Source organism: Triturus cristatus, chromosome 10, assembly GCF_964204655.1.
Source record: "Triturus cristatus chromosome 10, aTriCri1.1, whole genome shotgun sequence".
NCBI lineage: Eukaryota > Metazoa > Chordata > Amphibia > Caudata > Salamandridae > Triturus > Triturus cristatus.
The window spans coordinates 1134434870-1134453085 of record NC_140593.1 but is presented as its reverse complement, the minus strand read 5'-3'; positions in this window follow the sequence as shown (position 1 = coordinate 1134453085).

The following is an 18216-nucleotide window of genomic DNA, read 5'->3' as shown; positions in this document are numbered from 1 at the left end:
GAACTTGCTTCCTGGGGCCCAATCCTTGATGAGGACTAACAGGTACATGCATCAATGTAGGATTTTGCGATTCCTTAATTGCGATTTTTAAGGAATCACAATTAAGGAATTGCAAAAGCCTATGCATGTAGGAATCGCTGTAAAATTAGCGATTCCCAAACCTTCCTTAATTGCGACTCGCATCATTCCTATGGGCCTACAGGCCCATAGGAATGAATGGGAGATTGCATGCGCAATTTGCGAGTACCAATAGGTACTCGCAAATTTCGCATGCAATTTCAAGGGTGCAAGGGTGTCAAAAGGACACCCTGTAGCACCCCTACAATTGATCTGTGCACACATGTTGCGCACACACATGCCCCAAGGGCATGTGTGTGTGTAACCTACAACTTTGAAAAATGCACTTTAGTGATTTTTTTCAAACTATTTGCAATTTACCATCGAGTACAAATTGATGGTAATTTGCGCCCACTATTTGCAAAATCGCAATTTGCGAATCCATCATGCATTGCATTTAAGGAATCGCAATTTGCACAATTCCTTGAATGCAATCGCAATTTAAGAAATCTCAATAATTTGCGATTTCTTAAATTGCGAGATGCTGACAGGTTGATGCATCGCAGAAACCCTTTTTGCGGGAGCAAACGGCCGAGTTTTGCGAATCGCACTGTTTGCGCTCACAAAAATGGTTGATGCACATACCTGTAAATCGCCAGCTTTAAGAGTGGATACTTTTGCACGCCGGTGTTTGCTAGCTCTATTATTGGCTTTCATTCTCTTCTCAAGCACCTGGCGGTCATAAATAGGGCCAGGAACCCAGAGATGGTGATTAGGAATTGCATCCATGACTACGAGACCCACAGAGAGATACCCTGGAGCCCGCCCTGTAGTAGAGTGCGGTGTTTGGCGGTAAACACCTAGGGATGAGTAGATGGCCAACTCAGAAGCTTGCTGGCTGGCAGGGGCATTTCGGATGACCTTGTGTAAAGTTCTCATGAATCTCTCCACCTCTCTGTTAGCTTGGGGCCAGCGGGAGGTGATCCTTCTTGGCCTTGAAAAGGAGGCCCATTGTCTGGCATTAGTTCTTTTATCAGGCTGGAGGTAGCCATGATCTTCTCGATTCTAGGCACCACTTCATTGCACTTAGAGATGAGAGGATTTCCATTTCAGGGTATTTACATTATTTGTCTATCATGACCACGGTGTGTCTTCCGTTGGGGAGGCTCCCAAAGTTGAGACTGCCGCACATTCAAGGCAGTTGTGGCCCTCTTTTCATCACCACAGGAGCTGGTGGCCTAGCTTCACCCGAGGCTTGGCACCAGGTGCATGATCCTACCAGCGCATTGACCTGTTCATACATCAAGGGGAACCACACTTTGGTAGCTGGCTCTTGGTCTTGACCATGCCCTGGTGTCTGGCATATGTGAGCTGAACTAGCCGATAAGTGAGGCTAATGGGGATGACTAGACAATGTCCTCTCAGGAGGCAGCGCTCAATTACTAACGAACATGATATAGGCTCTCCATTATGCATCTAGCATCGGGAGTGAGCTGGGCACACTGGTTCACCAGCTCTTGCTAATGTAATAACCGGAAGTCCCAGACCAGATCAAAGACCAGGCAGTACTTGGCACCAGGGACACGAATTATTAAACTTGCTGTGTGTGTAGAATAATGAGCTCAGCTTCATGTTTAGATATAATTTGAGGACATGTGTTCTGAGTTTCACAGTGTCTCATCTCATTCTAACACACATCTTCTTCAGAATCGAAACCTACAATCATCAAACCTAATTTCGGGTGTTGTCTGTAAATATGTATCCTTCTTTGCCGCTGATATATTCTTTCCCCACACAATGCCGGAGAGAACCCCTTGCCCGATTCTAGTGATCACAACTTTTTCATAAACACGTTTGGCAGACATTCCAAATGCATTGCATAAATGTTTTCTTTGACAGTTTCAAACCATACTCTGTGTTGTGTCGGGCCTCGTGATGGTGTAGTGCGGGTCCTCTGTGACATTGGTGTCTGTAGTGCAGTTCTAATGGTGCGACAAGCCCTATAAAGAAACACTTGGAGGCAGAGATGTGGTTGCTTGGTAGTCAACGCAGGCAGGTTCTCCTGACCACACCCTGCCGCTTCCAATATTTATTATCGATGACCCACGTGGCTACGGGGTCTTACCATTGTGGTGCACATTAAGGGGGTGGCAACATAAAACTCCTGCTCACTAATTCTTGCCTGCAAGTCCAGCACTCCAGTTACATCACTGGAGTGACATTACAACTCTGGTGCATTTTGAAAATAAGGAGTAAAGCCGAATGACCTGAACAAAACTCGTGGGAGCCATATTTTTACAGGGACGGCCAAAGGAATCTTCCAATTTATCAAATACAAGAAGGATAAAACATGCTATCAGTTTCAACAATGACTGCACATAGTTTTGTCCACTGAACTGCCCCCCACTTACCTACTTGGACATGTGTTGCTATTACTCAGATGATGGAAGGGCGCATCACAAAGTGTACTGAAAGCAATACATGGACACTACATCATGAATGAATCACATCTGGGAAGCATGTTAAAGCTCCACGGATTGTTTGACGAGCACTGTGGTTTTACTGTACTCTGAACTTTTGAACTTCTGTAAACAGCAGCTCTGTCATTAAGTATAATGAGGCAGGAAGTACTTTAACGATCCCGCACTAAAATGCTCGCTATGTGCAGTGTTCTGCACTTAATTACATTTTCTGTTTTATTATTGAAATCTTTCTTCAATCACTGTATCGCTTTTCTATATTTTACCCCCCAGGTCAAATTAATGGCAATAAGGTTCTCTGAGAGAATATCGGGCACAAAAATATTGTGTGGACAAAATATTGACGTTTAAATATGGAGTATGAAAATATTCAAATGGCCTATATATATGTGAGTACTGTATGGGTGTGTAAGTGGGTGTGAGTGGCTATATGTGTGACTAGGTGGCTGTGTGGTTGAGTGACTGGGTGTGTAAGTGGCTGAATGGGTGAGTGAGTGGCTTTTTGAATGGGTGTATAGGTAAGTGAGTGGGTGTGTGAGTAGCTGTATGAGTGAGTGAGTGATTATGTGGATGTGTGAATGGGTATGCAAGTGGTTGTATAGGCGAGTGAGTGGCTGTGCAAGTGGCTGTATATGGCTAGAGTGAGTGGGTGTGTGACTCGCTGTATGGTGTATAAGTGGGTGTGTGAGTAGCTGTATCGGTGAGTGTTTGTATGAGCGACTGTATGGGTGAGTGAGTGGTTGGGTGAATAGCTGTATGGGTAAATGTCTGGGTGTATGGATGAGTGAGTTGGTGTGTGAGTGGCTGTATGCGTGAGCGAGTGGATGTGTGAGTGGTTGTATAGTTCTGTGAAACGTTATGTGAGTGGTTGTGCGAGTGTATATGAGAGATTGTATGGGGGTGTGAGTGGTTCTCAAGATGATGCCAGCAGTGATGTCATTTTAGATGTCATCAGTGATGTAATGTATGAGGTCATAAGTAGTGCATTGCGGGAGCGTAAGTTATAATGAGTTTAGGTAACTATAAGTGCTGAATTTCTATGTTTTTGTATGGGTAAAACGTAAACCTAACTATAATGTCCCTGTAACCTTTGTTTTTTTTCAGGGAATTTCTATGTTTTTTAAAATTCTATTTTCTTACTATAGCTTCCCTGTAACCTCTAGTATTTTCAGTGAACGGTAAAGGTTTTTTAAATTCCATTTCCAAACTACAATGTCCCTGTAATGTTCGGTTTTCTTCAGTGAATTTCTAGGTGTTTTTTAGCACCACAATTTCATGTTTTTTATACACTTTAGTAATACTTTTTTTAACTTTAGACTTTAAAATATATATATACATTCACAAAATGACAAAAGTCATAAATGTGCTTAATGTAAAATATGTAATGTTTTTGTGAAAGTAATAAAACAAGTTTTATTTTTTTCATTAATTTATGGTTCCATAAACACAAAGGCTCTTTTCAGAGCCAACCCTTTTACACACAAACTGTTTTGTTTTATTTAAAAATTATTTTTTATTCATTCTCTTTAAAATCCGCGGATCTGTTGCGGATCCAGAAACCGAAAGCATGCGCACAATACAGAACAACAACACTTATAGTTGTGTAAATGCCTGCGTGAGTCTGTCAGTGGGTGTGTGAGTGCCTTTGTTGGTCTGTGAATGGGTGTATGAGTGCCTGAGTGGGTCTGTGAATGGGTGTGGGAGTGGGTCTGTGAATAGGTGCGTGAGTGCCTGATTGGGTGCGTGAGTGCATGCATGGATCTCCGAGTGGGTATGTGAGTGCTTGTGTGGCTCTGTGAGTGGATATGAGAAAGCCTGAGTGGGACTGCAACTGCGTATGAGAGCACCTGTGTGGGTGTGCAAGTGGCTTTTTTTTCAGTGCGTCATGATCTGCGAATCTGTTGAGGATTCACATGGGGGCACGCTGAGCATCCCCACACATGGAAAACAAATTTTAGGGCAATTTCTTGCTCAACATAGGTGCCTCTGAGAACCCTCTAACACATCCATGGGGACAGGGTACCTCTACCCTGACCCCTATAATCACTTTGCAGATAAATGTTGAGGTCCCAGGACGGTTTACCAACACTTAAAATGGCAGCCGTGACCTGCCGGTCAGGTTGCTGCCAACCAATCATGGCATTGCTGTTGGTGCATTGATCCTTGGAGGATACCCGTCCCTAGATATACAATTTTCTTTGTTGTTAAATAACTCTGCAAGTACTGAACGGATTTACACCAAATCACAAAAAAAGGTCTCTTTCTAGACCAAGGGATAGCTTTCTTCCAGATTTGGTACAATTCCACCCAGCGGTTTGGGCTGTAATCATGTCTAAATTCCCAATTAGAGATTTCATGGGGAAAACGTGTTTTGGCTCTCTCCCTTTTTCTCAACTCCCGGTTGATGAATTGCCTTGACACTTTCCACACAGCATAAGAACTTAGCTGCGTACTAGTTTTGAAAATTTCATGGAGATTCATCAAATTGCGCCAAAGTTATTGGCAAAACAAAAACGCTTTTCCTATTTCCTAGGTCCTCACTATAACTACCTACTGGCAACCATATATAAATATGCTGACATCAACCCAAATGGGGCTCATTTGCCTAATTGGCGCCTTCGAGTCTGGCACTGTCAAGTGACAAAATCAGCCCAACCAGGTATACAACTCCCTGCTTGGCCAGAGTGGGGCTGAACCTGCTGTGCGATAACCGTGTCTCGAGCAGAACTGCCTCTTCAATCTACATGCTTGGCTCCTGCATGGCAAGACAGGGCTCGGTAGCTGTGCACTCAGACACACAGGCACACATGTTTTTTTGCGGGCAGCATCCGACATTGCCCTCGCTCACTGCGGCTGAACCATGGTAAGAACTCCGAAGTGTCACATATGCAGCAGAGAGGGAGCACCACAAACTTCCCCACACCCACTACACCAGGGGTAAGAATCTTAAAAACAAAGTAGACTATAGGGCCTATTCACAAAAGGTAAACTTAAATATGAGAAATTATATATGTGTAAGTTTACTCTTACACTTTGAGTAAGTATTTTACCTTTGGCTAATCACCATTTAAAAGCATAAAGCTATATAAAAGTTAGACTTGCTTGCCCTCACTCCCTAAAATAGGGGGTGGAATCAGTAACATGTCAAATACGCCCATAACTTTACGACTAGAAGTGACTTTACAACAGTAGTTTGAATTTCCACACATTTGGTTGAGACCTCCACAATCTGGGCAGAGATCTCTATATGGTAAAGTGTAGGCAAATGTTAAAAAAGTTTTATAAAGTTTTAAAAAATAATTATAAAAATGTGTGTGGCAAACATTAATGTTAAATAATTTTATATATGTATATTAAATGTAGATTTAAAAAAAAAGTTACTGCACCATTAACTACATTTGGAATTACATTTCTAATAAATGTAAGTATATTGAATTAAATTACATTTATTATTTAAAAATGTTTTATGAAAACTAAACCCACCTAAATTGAAATATCCATATGTATTTATTATATACTAAACATTATGTATAAAATTAGTTTATTTAAGATATTTAAAGCTGTCAAGGCTCAGAATGGCTATAGGGTAAAATCAGCAAAGGACTTGCCAGGCTAAGTGTCGGGGAGCTGTTGAACAATGTGGAAGAAAAATGAAAGGCACAACAGTGCCCATAACGAGAGAAAGAAAATGTGTGTCCGCAGATATTAACTTGTGGCCTACAACCTCTTGGCCAGTGCTCCTCTCCTCAACACCAAGAATATCGGTGCAGGTCACTTATCATCTTGTGTTGACCATGAAATAGTGCAAATTGGCCATGCTTTGAGACATTTGCTGTCCCCACACGTTGCTTATCACATATCACTGTGCTAGGCTGAACTGTTAGGCATTTTACCATCATCTTTTGGGAAGCTGCACCTGTTTCTAATTAGAGGAAGCCTTGCTTAAATTATGACTCTCACTTGTTAAGCCATGAAAGACTATGTTTGTACAGGCCTTCTCTTATGAAAAAAACAAGTTGACCTCTGACCTTATAGATAGGTATAAACGGGCTGTCTTTTATTTTCTGGAGGAGTCTGGTGATTGATGTTCTCCATCAGTCAACACAGTACCGCGGTGTGCCTAAATAAATGTGAGTTCGGGTATTTCCTGATAGAAAATGTTTTTCCCCGCAACAAAGAACAAGACAAATGTAAGAAAGAGTGAAATTGGAGGTGCAGTGTTTGGTTGCATTTGATGGGGATGTTGTGGTCTGCTTTGCCAAATGCAGCAAATCATCCAGAAACGTGACCCATGTCATCCCTCCAAAAGTAAAAAGAACAACTGATGGACGGAATGCCGAACAATGCAAACATTGAACCTCAGTAATAAAGATATGGGTTTAATCGATCCTTTTTTTGCTCCCAACGCCACCACAGTGTGGACTCAGCCATATGCAAATCAGTCTTGACATCCTCCTCATGGGAACAGTCCAGCCCGAACTGCCAAGGCCAGGTCCTCCTTGGACCGGGAACAAGCATCCTGGGACCAGTTTCGGATCTCTCCCCTCATCAGACAGGCTAGCTTCAATCCAGTGGGGCAGTGAGCTTGCCCTAAGTGGAAAGGGTATGCCCAGATGTGCGTCCCATGAAAAGAGGAATGTACGTTAGGGGCAACTTTTGGATCTAATCTTAAGACCTCTCGATCCGGGAAAACTTCCAAGTAAGGATATGGGATTGCCAAAGTGCCCAATTCCCATAACTTTCTTGCTGAAGTTATTGCAACTAAAAATTCTGTTATTGAAGATAATCATGTGAGGCTCGCCTCTGTGAATGGCTCAAATGGTTTCTGCTGCAAACATTTTACAACTATTGAAGGCTCTCATGTAGGAATTACATTGGGGTGTTCTGGTTTCCTTAATTTAAAACTCTTTGGCAATCTAATAGCTAAAGGAGATATTTAGGACAAGTTTCCTACATCTTCTCTAAAGGCTCTCAATGCTGCCCACTGAGAGGAGAGAGCAGTGGTGGCTAGGCCTTGCAAGAATCAAACGCCCCAAGAATACCACTAATTGAAAAGGATCAACAGAAATAGAAGCATAACCCCTTCTAAGCACTACTTTTGAAAAGAATCTCAATGGTTCTTGTAGGAGTTGAGGGTTGAAGGCTTTCTTGAGGATTAAATATCTTGCTCAAACAACCATTTTTTCTAAACTTAACCTCTCAACATCCAAGCCATTAACTTGATGCTGATATTGTAGTACCAGTAAGTTTGTATATTGTAATGGAGGTGGATACAATGGCAGGTGAAAGAATTTTTCTGTAGAGAGTTTCAATAGGAGAGAGAATCAGAGGCGACAGGGCCAAAAAATACCATCAGGATTACCATCACCCTCACCTCCACCCAACTCACGAATCTTCTGAAGCACCTTCGGGAGGAGAGGAATTGGCAAGAAGGCATACAACATCCCTTGAGGCCATGGGACTAACAATACATACACAACCCAAGACTAGGAAGTCCACACCTTGATACAAAAGCTGAGAAGAATCACATTCTGTTGGGATGCAAAGAGGTCTATCCAAGGAGTTTCGAAAAAGTAACAAATGTGGTTGAACTGCCAGATTGACGAATGGGCACAACCAAGGATGCAGATTGCGACTAAGGCTGTTCGCCCGGAAGTTTAAACTGACCTTATATAGACCGATGTCAATGCTACCAGGTGTGTCTCCACTCAGGCAAATATCTGAATTGCTATAAGATTCACATCAAAGAGACTGTTCTTAATAGGCCAGGGGATGGATACTGAAAGGGACCCCCAACTCAGATCATGTGTTATCTGTACAACCACTAGCATCAATTGTTCCTAGTAGCAAGAACTTGGGTCCGTGCACCAGGGTGTGATTCACAACAGGTTTGAGGTGGTACTGTGCCCATGGGCATAATACTGGTGATGCTGCCATTAGCACTTGTACCTTCAACAAGTCCTGGAAGTTACGTTGGTTTGACTCAACAGGCTTGGGCTGGAGAGACGCCATCCTGTTTGCCGGTAGAAAGCTCAAGCCTTGCTGGATGTTGAATCGAGCCCCGATAAATAACACCTTACGTCATTAACAACTGAATCTATTGGATATTCAACATGAACCCCAAATTCTGAAGTATGCTGGTGACCATCTTCACATCCTCTTGTGTCTTAGAAAAAGTGGAAGCAGATAACAACCAATCGTCAAGGCACGGGGACACTGTTATACCTCTAAACTGTAAATTAGCAACCACAGGCACCAATACTTTCGGAAATATCCTGGCTGATGTTGCTAGGCCAAAGTGTAGAGGCTGGAAATGATTCTTTTCTACTGCAAACTTCAGGAAAGGCTGACTTCCTTGGTGGATTGGAACATGAAAGTACGCATCTTGAAGATCCAGTGTTGGTAGGTGGTCGCCCTTGGGTATCAGTGATATGATGGATTGTAGTGATATCATCCTGCAGGATTCCACCAGAACAAATGTGTTGAGGGCTTTCAGCTCCAGTACCAGCTGGTACCATTTGTCTTGCTTCGGCACAAGAAAACGGATGGAGTGCAAACCCTGCCCCTTTTGAGCCTCGGGGGCTGGCCTTGTCACTTCATTCTGCACCAGGGTCTGAATCTCCAGACTACTGTTTTCTTGCATAGTCTTTCGGTAATGGAGCAGATCTAAAAGGGCCTCCTTGGAGGAGGGACCTTGAACACAACACGATGATTGACTACGGCTATGACCCGCAAGTCTTTTCTACAATGACTCCACTGCTGGCAAAAATATTTTGGTCTTCTTCCCAACTCCAGGAAGCCATCCTTGTGACTTCTCTTGATTGTGAGAAGTGATTGCTTGGGTTTTGTTCGCAAACACAGCACTCAACCACAAGCCTGGCCCCGAAAGGGACGCTTGTTTTTTTGGTAATGCTCCCTTGAATGCTTTGGGATCAACAACTTATCGACATAAAAAGGTTGGAATAGTTCAAGGATTTTTTCTCTTCTGCTGCTTTCTGGACCATCTCATCCAGTTCCGAACCAAACAACTTTAGCCCTGTTAAAGGCTGCATCTGAATTGGAGACCTTTGACTTGAGGACTACTTCCAGCACTTTATCCAGACTACCAGACGGCCTGCAACCATTTCGCCTGCTGCAGACATAGTAGTCCGAAGACTGTCAAATGTTACACCTGACAAAAACTGTGCCAATAGCTGCAAATTGGCCAGCAAAGTTATTTGATCCTCATTTGTCTGAAGACAATCATCCAAGATTTGGAAGTCCTTGAGGAGGGCTTGAGTGGTGTATGTCTCATAAGCAGTCGCTCTAATAGCGAAATTCAACCTCTTTCATGTCGCTTCAAATGTGCCGACTCCTCTGTCGCCAATGATGACGATGAATCCAAGATGATGGAATAATACTGACTTTCTGTACTTGAGAGAAGATGTCATCAAACTTCTGAATCAAATATCTTTGATTCAGAAAATATGCTATTGCTGTTTTGTCCAAGTTCTTCCACTCTTTTTTAGACTTAATAACTTCGTGTGGGGGTAAACCATCCTCGACAGTACCACCGTATAGTGAGTGAAACCCTTCTTTCTCCTGGGCCTTTTCTCAAAACCTCGCTGATGTATTTCAATAGGTCACGCAGTTGGGATCCTTGGACATATTTACCCCTAAAGTCAGAGTCTTGGTCGTCAGCATTATTCACCCTCTGTCTCCTTGTTTGGGACTACGAAAGGGCATCTGCAACTGGGCTTGCAATTAGGGTTTGCAAATATACCCCTTGAAATCTGGCCTCCATTGTTGCAGGAACCTAGAAAGCACTAGTGCAGGACTCCGGTTCCTGCGTATATGGGGTTTCCTAGTAACAAAATACCATCTTATGAGATTTGGTCACTAGATAAACTTGCTGCCTCCCTTCTTGGACCCGTGCTTCACCAGTGCACTGATGAGGGCTCCGGATACTACTGACGCAGTTCCTGAATGCATATGATCGGGAATCGCTGCCACGGCCAGTGAAAACTAAATGCTGCGTGTCCAGTGCTACAACTACCAAGTTAATAAATATGAGCATACCAGATAAAATAATGATAATAAAATAATAATACTGCATGGTGCCTTACTTCATCAAGGATGGAAAACAAAGGAGGAAGGGCGTTTGGAGAGACTCTATGCGGTCATGTGGGACTATCAGCAGTCGAAGTGCATTAAAAAAAGTAAGGGAATTGTTAAGCTGTGCACAATGGGGGTGTGGCAAGTAAGCATGGGGGCGGGGTAAAATGCGTGGCTAAAAAAAGCTAAATATTCTGTAACTTTTTTTCAGTCTTTTAATTTCAGGAATGTACATGTAAAATTACACACAGCTTAAATGTAAAATAAGTGCAAGTTTAGGTAATCAGTGGTAAATGCGGTATCATATTTTATGAGACCTCTATTAGAGATCCGCGTCTCTAACCAGAGAGACACAGAATTGAATCCTGGTTGGAGCAGTGGAGAATAGTTAGGGGCGTAACACAGGCCCCTGCATCCCCTGCGGCATAGGGGCCTGTGTTATGCTCCTTTGAAAAGCACACACTTCACAGCTAAGCTGGTAACTTCTTTCCAAAACCACTCAAAAATAATAAACCCGTATCATCTGAAAGTATGAAGTGATTCCATTAATTAAAGCCAACACTCCATCCAAGCTCCCTTTCCATTTGCAGATCAACCCGTTGTGCAAATTTACATTTCTTTCAGGTAAGCAGGTACCCTGGCACGAAGGCATGTTTAGCTGTCTGTCGCCTTCGGTTTCACTGCGCAGGAGACTCCCTGCCTTACACTGCAGCTGAAACATATCACTCTCAGAATTAACAACCCCGGGGCAGTTATCTTTTCACAGAAAGTAGGAGAACTGTTTTCCTTAAATTAAAAAAGTATGGGCATGTAGTGCCCCTTCGATACCACCGACTTCGACCACTGGGGACTGGAAATAAAAAAGAAATACACAGTGTATATTGCTTGATGACTTTCTGTCTGGATGAAGCAGCAGTCAGTGGTTGAAGAGGGCGGGATCTGCAGAAAAACCAGTTCCCCTACTTTTTGTTCATAATGTATGATAGTGCATTTTCCACTGATTAACTTAACTTGGATATATTTTCCATTTAAGCTGTACGTTATTTCATATGTAGTTACCTTAAGGTGAAAGATCGAAAAAAGTTACAGAATATTTTGTTTTTTTTAGCCACACCTCTGATTCCGCCCCACACTCCCTCAACCTGCCTCCATTGCACGCAGCATCACAGTTCCCATTTTTTTTTTAATGCACTTCACTGCTGGTCGCAGTGCTTAATTTGAGCCGTGTGTGCAGGTGGGTCACCCCGGCACTCATTTATGTGGACTGGCACTAATTTTTCCTAAACAGACTTTGTTTGATCCAGAGCAAGAGAGAGAAAAAAACACGAAAAGTGGAAGGAAGGAGGAGGAGAAGGATGGTAAAATAATAACAAAGGAAGAAAGCTGGGATAAAAAACTGCAAGAGTGAGATAAAGGGATAGGAGTGTCATGAATGAGACACGAGGTGGAATAAAGACTATGCAGCCTTGGTGTTCGGTCTTCTGATAAATCTTTGGACAACGACACTTATTATTTTACAAATTCAGCACTTGATATATGGGGGCACCTTACAGAGACAGGCTTGGAAACGAGGAGACCAATAAGAATGGGGTAAAGACTATATAAGTGGTTCTCTTATTGTAAATTCAAAACACCATCTTGGATTTCTCTAAAGGAACCTGTAACTGGACTGCGGACTTTCTGCCACCGGGCGGTGCTGTTGCCTCTCTTTCGCCCCTGGAAACTGCTTTCTTTTTCCCTGAGCTTTCGAGGCCACCAGGCTTCTCGCGATCGCACAGAATGTCACACGTTAAATATAGAAGTTAATTAGATTCAAAACATAAACGAGGGCATAAGACAAATCTTACTGCGTCAGGCTACAGGTTATCAGATTCCCAAAATATCTGACAACTCCCAGCGTGCTTACACAGAATTAAATGTACCTCAGCCTGCGGTTTCAGCAATTTTGGACTGCCTTGAAGCGTTTCCACGCCGCGAGATGTAGGTCGCGTTAGGTCTGCGCGTGCGCGTCGCTCCTTTGCGGGGACGCACGCGACGTCACTTTTGGACTTAGCGTTTTCTGTTCTCGAATGACCAAATGGGTCTAGAGGTGGCCGAGCCAACACATGAACATGGAGAGCCGAGCCAAGGGTCGGCCCTGGCTCTAGCACCCCGTGCATGAGCCGAGCCCTTAAAACATTTGCCATTAAACCATGCAACTATCATGATAGAATATGATAAAATATCTTCAGAAGTTAGAAAAGGTATTGCTTTAACTCACAGAAGTGTTTTGCCTTAGTACATACGTTCATACCTCTGCATTGGGAAGGACTTCTTTGAAGTGAGATTTTAAACAAACTGAGAAACATGCCTGGCCTCGCCCTAATGACAATGCTAAGAGTGAGCTAAGAGGCAAGTAGGAGGACAAAAGTACACTACATGTGGCCTAGATTCCTGTTATATGGATGAACAATATAGGTCATTAAACAAGAGAGGTTTTTTGTACAGTGCACATCCTGAACTCATGTCTAGACCCACCAATTAGGGTCTGACAAGTGTGAAGGGGGCTCTTATTTTGGCAATCCTGAAGAAGGCGGTGCTTGATGGCCAAAATGTGCGTAGATTTGATACACAAAAGCCACATTTTTTTTTTTTGCATATTTATATAGTGCGAACTCGACCCGAAGGTATTGGAGCGCTATACATGAGCACCGTATTTACATTACACATTCAGGCACGGGGAGATTAAGTGATTTGCCCAGAATCACAGGATGTGGACGCGACCCCGAGGCTCGAACCCTGGTTTCCTGCACCAAAGTCGGCAGTTTAAGCCGACGGACCACATCCTTTTTTTGATTGGATGTAAGACCAGTAGCGGCTACTACTGAACGGGGGTGGTGGGGAACAGAGTGGGGGAATAAAAAATATGATAAAATGACTTATCTGGATGCCGCTGGCCACCGCATCTCCTCCGGCGTCTTCTCTGCCCCTCAACAGGAAGCACAAAGCCTCCCAGAATCCCCTTGCCAATCACAACACTGTAATGCAGCATTGTGATTGGTCTGAGTGCCTTGTTTAGGCGCTCAGATGGGGACGGGGAAGCTGTGCATGTTCCCTACCTGGCTGTGTAATTCAGCCTGGTGGGGAGAATGCAAAGTGCGCATGACGGTTTGGCCAGCCAAACTGGCCATGCACTTTAGAGTGTGCCTAACACTCCTTCCCCTGCTCTGCCAGCCCAACCCCGCCCCGCCTTCACCCAAGCAGGAAGGAGAACTCAAATGAGAATAATGTTAGTATTATCATTTTAGTTTTCCTTTTTAAACTGCTCGCAGAGCGGTGGGGCGACGTTCCTCCACTTTAGCGGAGGAGCAGCCGCTGTGTAAAACCACAGATTTGATGTTAAGCTACAACAGAGAAGAAAATATATCAAAAGATTGGACAAATAGACATATAAAGAACATTTAAGAAGGTAATGTGGAGTTCTGATATTCTCTTTTGAGGGGCAACACCGAAGATAAATAAATGTATGGGGAATGTGGAATTTGATGTGAATATTGAAGAACCGTTTTGTAATTTCCTATTGATTGATGTTTTTGAAGAAATGTTAATTTGAGGCATGTGTGTGAATGATGAAATGAATGAAGGTTGAATGATAAAGTGGTACATGAATGAATATGGTATGAGATGTTCTTAAGCAAAAAAAGAAGATACACTTCTCGTATTTTTTACCTTTATTATTAAAAAATGGAATGAGTGCTGTATGTACATTGTTTAAAAAATTGTTTACATTGAAAAAAACACTAAATGAATTTATAATATGCTGTGTAGACGTCATAGTATGACAAAAAATAATAAATAAAAAAGTAAATTAAACCTTGTAGATTAGGGAGCATATATATTGGAGTAGAACAATTAGAGAATGATGATTTGCTGAGGAAAGAAAAAGGTTGCCGGGGGACTCATCTCTAAAAATAGATTTTTCCCTGCCCCAGGGTCCACAATTGAAAGCAGAGGATCCGGTACTGTTTTTTGCAGTTTTATATAGTGCGAACTCGACCCGAAGGTATCAGACTGCTTTACATGAGCGCCAGTTGCGTTACACAAGGACACATTCATTTTTGAGGCACGGGGAGATTAAGTGATTTCCCAGAATCACAGGATGCTTGAGCCTCCAGCCAGACGCGAAGTCAGCCGCTCTAGCCGTTAGGCCACATCCTCTTCTATTCTATGCTGTTTGTACACTGCAATTGATTGAAGAAAACATAGTTTCCCAAATTGTTATAGATTTATTGCATTCGAATCTCCTAGTGAATTCAGTTCCGAGCCTTGGCATATCTCTAAACTTTCCTTTAACTTTTACGTCCTGAGTACATGCTGCAAAAGAACAATTTAATCCCGAGTGAAACCCCCAACCCATATTTATTATGAAAGTCCTCCAAAAAAGTTACACCTTGACTTTAGCCCCCCTGTGTTGTGAGTGGGAGCTGACCCTTCACGAGTCAGCTTTGAGTTCCCAGGATATCTTGCTGCTTCAGGGTGGAATATTCTTAGAGTGCGAGAGGTGCAGATGGGCTAATTCAGCTCTGTCGTTTCCCTGGACACATCTCCTTGATAGTCAAGTAACACAAAATGATTGGGCCCTCCCGCAGAATGTGATGAGGGGCGCTAAGTCTCCCATATAAGGCGGCTATTGATTGGCTTAGAGCTAAAAAGGGCCCCTCTGAAGGGTTGTGGCCACGATGCGATGCAGGGGCTTGCGGTATGCCTCTGGGCAGTACCAACCAGTCTGGGACCGCAAGATGCAAGGACTGGACTTGGGATCACTGAGTATGTTCTAGGGAGTGTAACAAGGCAGAGCAATACTAAATCCAGAATTGGGAGAAGCCCTCAAGCACGGCCAGTGCTTGGTCACAGCTACTAATCAATCCCCGGCTCTGGTATCCCATTATCCATTGGCAGACTTGTTTGCTCTTTATCAATTTTGTAAAAATCCACTATGGTCACCACCATAAGAGATGGTGAAGGAGCTCTGAACGCAGACATGACTAGGGCTGTCTCGTTTGGCTCTTTATGGCACGGTGAGTGAGTCATTTGCCAAGTTCTGTGCTTGTAGCATTTTGGAAGCCACATCTTACATACACTCGCCCCTACTGCTCGGAAAAACAGCTGAAGTACTTAGTGTATGTAAGAGCTTGTTTTTTTATATGACACAATTTTAAAGGTTTTACAGTTAGCATGATATACAGCTTTAAACTGGACAAGAAAATTTGCAAGTGAACTAAAAAGAGAAAAAAAGTAGTAATACTCTCATCGCTTAGCATAAAGTGTCACCTTTTGCTTAGTGTGGAGGTCTGGGCGTCTTTCCTAGGTTCTTTACATTACCCGATCGGCCAACTCACCCACTCCAACACCCGGATACCACTCGGGTGATAAGTGTGCTTTACAGATCATCATAACATAACCTTAATCTATGGCTGTGTCTGCAGCGACTATAACTAGATCTTATTTAGCCAGGCACTCACTTTCACATTGTTATCAGCTGTATTAGGATCAGGGTGAGTCTTAACTCCTTCTTATAGTCTTTTTTTGGTCTTTATTTCTTTTAAGGACTATAGGTGGGCTGTTCAACAGTGGATAGAGCAACAAAACTAAGCCAGGAGACATAGACAGGAGTTCCCTGCATTCCCAATGTATCTTCACTACCTAGTGCCTTCACCTAATACACCTTTTTAATGCCACAAAACCCTTAAACACATTATATATCCAGGTCCCAGATGAACAAGAATGGGCGATCTAGGGAAATTGCCTTCCTGCCCTCTGTCCTGGACAGATTTAACATACTTCCCCATCTCATTCAGTCCTGCATTTCTTGCTATATCAACGCAGACAGAAAACTGATCATCTTGAAAATGTGGACCATCAACAGACATAGGGCGCGAGGAACCTCACCAGAAACAAATGGATGACCAAGAAACTCAACCACTAAGCGTCTACTCTCCAGTCAGTCGTGAGGCAAATATACGCAAGCGACACACTCCCGTATAAATGTTCGCTAGAGTCGTAGGGAACCACGCGGAGACTCATTTTGTACACTGCAATTGATTGAATAATACATAGTTTCACAAATTTTGCTGGATTTATTGCTTTCCAATCTCCTAGTGAATTCAGTTCCGAGCCTTGGCATATCTCTAAACTTTCCTTTAACTTTTACGTCCTGAGTACATGCTGCAAAAGAACCATTTAATCCCGAGTGCAACCCCCAACCCATATTTATTATGAAAGTCCTCCCAAAAAGTTACACCTTGACTTTAGCCCCCCTGTGTTGTGAGTGGGAGCTGAGCCATCACGAGTCAGCTTTGAGTTCCCAGGATATCTTGCTGCTTCAGGCTGGAATATTCTTAGAGTGCGAGAGGTGCAGATGGGCTAATTCAGCTCTCTCATTTCCCTGGACACATCTCCAAGTAACTTGAGTAGCAGGGCACCAGCCTCTCAAACCTCCCCAATAATAGGTAAGAAAGGGCAAAGAAATACAGGTAAAAAAACAAAGGAAGCCGAAAAAAGAAGGGCACACCACACAGGCAGACATACCTCACAATAAGTAATGTGGCACTCATGCTAAGAAACAGAGTCAAGGAGATTACTAGAAACATTCTCTGAGGGGAGGCACATGTTCAGGTCCTTGAGAATGATGCATTCTACAGAGACCAGAACTGGAGACACAGTCTCACTCATCCTCAGACAGCAGAGATACACACATGCAGCCTAGAAGCTCTAACTGGACAGAGACACGCAGGAAGCGATGGAAACTCATTCCAACAGAACAGGCACGCAGATATCCAAGGAAGCTCATTCTCACAGAACAGAGAGACATGGAGCCATGGAGCTCAGTCTCACAGAACAGAGACACGCGGTGCCGTGAAGCTCATTCTCACAGAACAGAGAGACATGGAGCCATGGAGCTCAGTCCCACAGAACAGAGACACGCGGTGCCGTGAAGCTTATTCTCACAGAACAGAGAGACATGGAGCCATGGAGCTCAGTCCCACAGAACAGAGATATGCGATGCCGTGGAAGCTCATTCTCACAGAACAGAGAGACATGGAGCCATGGAGCTCAGTCTCACAGAACAGAGACACGTGGTGCCGTGGTAGCTCATTCTCACAGAACAGAGAGACATGGAGCCATGGAGCTCAGTCCCACAGAACAGAGACACGCGGTGCCGTGAAGCTCATTCTCACAGAACAGAGAGACATGGAGCCATGGAGCTCAGTCCCACAGAATAGAGACACGCGGTGCCGTGAAGCTCATTCTCACAGAACAGAGAGACATGGAGCCATGGAGCTCAGTCCCACAGAACAGAGACACGCGGTGCCGTGAAGCTCATTCTCACAGAACAGAGAGACATGGAGCCATGGAGCTCAGTCCCACAGAACAGAGACATGCGATGCCGTGGAAGCTCATTCCAACAGAACAGAGAGACATGGAGCCATGGAGTTCAGTCTCACAGAACAGAGACACGCGGTGCCGTGAAGCTCATTCTCACAGAACAGAGAGACATGGAGCCATGGAGCTCAGTCCCACAGAACAGAGACACGCGGTGCCGTCG